At 38.4% G+C, this 4,559-nt stretch overlaps 1 long non-coding RNA gene across 1 annotated transcript; it reads left to right on the plus strand.

Moving 5' to 3' along the window:
* The first annotated feature begins 499 nt into the window (after positions 1-499).
* On the plus strand, positions 500-3,511 carry LOC311253961. Its single transcript, XR_014622098.1, has 3 exons — positions 500-533; positions 1,660-1,809; positions 3,094-3,511. It is a non-coding gene; the product is annotated as an uncharacterized lncRNA (long non-coding RNA).
* The last annotated feature ends 1,048 nt before the right edge of the window (positions 3,512-4,559 follow it).

The following is a 4,559-nucleotide window of genomic DNA, read 5'->3' on the forward strand; positions in this document are numbered from 1 at the left end:
CAAACTAGCTATATCATTAGACAATAACTTAATTGGAAGTGAATTTAGGTACACTTAAAAAAGTGCAAATGAAGTTGAGTTTGTTTTAAGCCGTTTTTCTTCATTATTCAGTATATTAAATAGTTCTAGCAGTAGTTATTTAGTGTACTTATGAAAGGAGTTATTACTTAGCAATACACTTTCTACATATTACATGTATGTGCTAGTACATTTGTTTTCATTTCATTCCCAGTTATGATACAGCAATTTGTAGGAAGTCGCAAAATGAAACGGGTTGTAATTTATATATATATATGCATTTATTTCACATTTGATATACAGTCTATAGTACAGGCCCTGGAAAGAAAGGCGCCTAATTCAAATAGCAACGTTTGCATCTTTGCCATCCAATCAGCGCATTGCGCTCAGCTCAGCCTCTTTGAGCTCCACGATTCACGGCGCTTCATTCTGGTCAACGTTGCTGTTGAATGACATTGACCAGCTAAAGTCTCCGTCACGAGGCGAAGCAAGCCCAAGCCTACTTCTGATTCACAGTAAGTACATTCAATGTTTTTAATTTCTGATTGAATGGTCATACATTCTATATTTCCATTCATCACACCGGCTAATTTTATGATTTCGTTGGCGGGTCATGATGTGTTTCAGCAACTTCAGTCATCGTAGCCAGATAACCAACGTTAATGTTAGCTAACGTCAGTCTTACAGCTACTGTAACTGTAAGTTAACCTATTATTACTGCTCTTGGTAGCGGCAGCGTTACGCCTGTGTGTATGTGCTTCAGTAACACAGTGTAATATTACATGATGAAGCGTGGTGTGGTTTCTTTAAGGGGTAGAGCAGTGCGTGTGCGCGTAGGGTCTGTGTGTGTGTAGTGAAGCGAGCGGCAGGTGAGGTTGGAGCAGACATTAGCAGAGCAGAGGAAGAGGTTAGCCGTGCATGTACAGTTCATTATGTGGCCAAATAAACGCACAAGCTTCTCCAGACCACGTAATGTCTCTCCTATTGTTTTACCAACTACTGTCTGACAGCAAAGTGAAGTGAAGCGTGTTAGCCCTGAAGCTAACCGGCTTCAGCCCAGGAGGAAAACGTACTCCCCTGCGCTCTGCCACTACGGTCTTAGCCTACTGTACATGTTAACCGGTCGTCTAGCTGCTTAGTTTATGACTTTAATTTAAACTACTTCCAAGAAATAACGGACCTTATCAGCCAACCTGAAGCTTATGTATGACAGCTATTCATGTCTGCAGTCAGATACAGTATAGTCATGTCAGTACAGTATCTGAATGCAAAAACGTCAAAATAACGTGACCTCTATTGTTCCTACACCAGTAACTTGTAATAGCAGCTCAAGAATCGTAAAAGTAGAGGAAAAGATTGATTAATTGATTGATAAATAAAATCAAAATAAATAAATGTATACGTGATATACACCTCTTACTGCTAGATATGACCATGGTTGGAAAATTGCACAGTACACGTGAGCACATCTTTGTAATATAAAGATAAAATGCTGTGTAGCATTAATAAAACAAATTGCCTGTAAATGTGGTAATTGGACAGAGGCTGTAATTTCAAGGACTTACACACTTGTTCAGCACACTATGTTTATGCTGTGATTCATAGTTATAACCACTGTTATTATTTCTATGTTGTCCTCAGATGAGCACTAAACCAAAGAGCCACAAGGCAATGTGAGAGGGGGAGTGGATGGTGAGACTGAGGACATTTACCAGCTCTGGGGTTTGGCCTGCTGGAGAACGCAACAGACCAGCCCCGAGGCAGCGCTAATGGCATGATCTCTACCAGAAGGTAAAGTACATCAAAATATCCACCTATTACTCATGACCATTGTTTTGAGTTACATGTAGTCTATTTAAAAGCTTCTGTGATTTCTATAGCAGCTAGATCACACGGAAACTGACCACCAGTAATTACTAAATACATGTTGGACTATTTACTGGTAGCAGTATTGGTATACCATACTGATAAAATTTCTCAGTTTCCAGAAAGCAGGTTAAAACGTAAGTGAACCCTGAGATGAGGGAAACTCTGGGGTTTTGTTTTTTTTCCGTAAATGAGAGGTATCTTAAACTCTGTGTCAGTCACCATGGTAACTGACTCTGGGAACCTAATGTGCTCTCTAGCAGGTTTACTTAAAGAAACCCTGAGTCTTACGGAGCTGTCTGACAGGGCCCTTTTCTTTTCTTCTCAACAGCATCATGTTGAAGCAGAAATAATTCACATAGTTTTACAACAGGGGGATTATTTAGATTCGTTTAGATTAGCTCCCATTCCCTGAGCCGAACGGCACCACTCCTCATCAGTCCGTCATTTATCTGAACAATATTCTCAGTCTGGCTGCACATGGAATATCAGACTACACGTCTGATATTCTAGCTGACGTGCTCTCAGACGTCTAGCTGACGTGCTCTCAGATCTTGACCTCTTCATTTTTATCACTTTGCAGGTTAATCAATCACCTTCCAGCAGTCAGAAAAAGAGGAATCATTCACATTTCATTTGGCTTCTTTTTTTCCCACAGATAGCTACAAAACCCATCAGCCTGCATTGCCTCCAACAACGCAATTTCAAAGTACATGTTTCTAATTATCTGCCGCATTTAGGATAATGTTAAATAACTTCAAGTGCTATCTGTAGATAAAAGTGAGTGTCTGCCTCTTGGGTCCTGGGGGTGAGTGACGCCCTTAGCCTCTGGCCACCCAGCGACCTGACTCAGGACCAGCTCCTCTGCCTCTGTCAGACGTGGTGGAGGTGGAGGTGACCACCACCTCTGCCTTCTTCCACATGTTCATTTACTCAGCAGGATGTTAGGAGACAGGATGTGTGTTAATCAGTAGGTATCTGTTGGTGGTAAAAGCTGCTACTAGCTGAAATATCCACTGAATTAACTCACAAGACTGTTTTTATAGTCTATACTCAGAGTTTCACTTCACAGATTAAGTCAACTCAGAGTTCAGGGTTAGGCTTCGAGTTTGTTGAACCTCCTTTCTGGAATACCCCTTTGATGTACTGTTCAAAATAATATGATTATGCTGCGTGACTTACATTATCTCTTGTCTATTTGGTCAACAGACGCTGTTCTTCTGGAGTTTCCACAGACAAGTGTCTCTGATGTGTGCGCGGCCATCAGACAAAAGTGTAACAATGAGCAGTTCAGCCGAAAAAAAAGGAACATAATGTGTGGTGTGTGTTTCTGTATGGTGGGAGGGGTTAGGCGTGCAATAATAAGGAATATTGTTTTTCATTGTTCACTATTTCTCAGTGTTCTGTAAAGTTTATGTGTAATGTTTAGGTCTTGCTGACTGAAATGGACCTATTTCTACAAGGTGTACTAAAGTACCAATAGTTAAAAATGTTTAAAAGCCATAATGTAAATGTTCATACATTTGTTGTATAAATGTTAAGAGACAGTACAAGTTTTTTGTATTTACAATGTATTATTCTAATTTGGATATGGTACGAATAGATTAAAGACTATTTTTTCAACTGGAAGTAGTCCCACAAGTTTCACTTTCACAGCCTTTAGTATGCTGGTAATACATTTGCAAACATGTGCAAGGTAGATAGTAATATAGCAAAGTAAAGAGAAAGTATATTGACTATTATGCAAAGTATGCTTTTTTAGCAATTGGAATAAGCCAAACATATAATTAAGCATATTAGCACAGTAAGAATATATTAAAGTATAAAGCTTATATATTTTTGAGACACTAACAAATCATTTTTAATGTACTTATGATACAAACAAAGTACTAGTATAGAACAAGTGTAACTTTAATTTGACTAATTAAGCATATATAAAGCCATATGCTTAAAGTATACAAAATATACTTTAAGTTGTTCCACTTTAGCACATAAAAGTACACTAAATACACTTCAAGTTGAGCTTTTCTACAATGACTTACAATTAAAATATATTTAGTACAAAATTAGTTGTTCCAAAATAGCATGCTTCAAGTTAACTAATCATGAACACACTTGAAGTATAATGATGATTAGTGTGACTTCAAGTACACAAAAGTATGCTAAATTTTAGTACATTTAGCACATTTATTTTTCAGCTGGGCAGTTCAGGCCAGAAAACTTTTTTGAAAGACCTCTTTTTCACTGAAATGCAGCTTAGGCTACTGTACAGTGCAATAACACGCTCCTATCGCTCTGAAAGGCTAATTTTTGACATAAACCAGTTTTCACCCTTAATGAATTAAATTCCAGGTAAACACTCGTTTGCCATGAAGAAGATCCAAATTCAACCAGTTCAGGCCAGAAAACTTTTTTGAAAGACCTTTTTTTCACTGAAATGCCGCTTAGGCTACTGTACAGTGCAAAAACACGCTCCTATCGCTCTGAAAGGCTAATTTTTGACATAAACCAGTTTTCACCCTTAATGAATTAAATTCCAGGTAAAAACTTGTTTGCCAGGAAGAAGATCCAAATTCAACCAGTTCAGGCTAGAAAACCTGTTTGAAAGACCTTTTTTCAGTGAAATGCAGCTTAGGCTACTGTACAGTGCAGAAACAGGCTCCTCTCGCTCTGAA

The sequence above is a fragment of the Pagrus pagrus genome (genome assembly GCF_965226575.1).
Source record: "Pagrus pagrus genome assembly, contig: HAP1_SCAFFOLD_93, whole genome shotgun sequence".
NCBI classification, from domain to species: Eukaryota; Metazoa; Chordata; class Actinopteri; order Spariformes; family Sparidae; genus Pagrus; species Pagrus pagrus.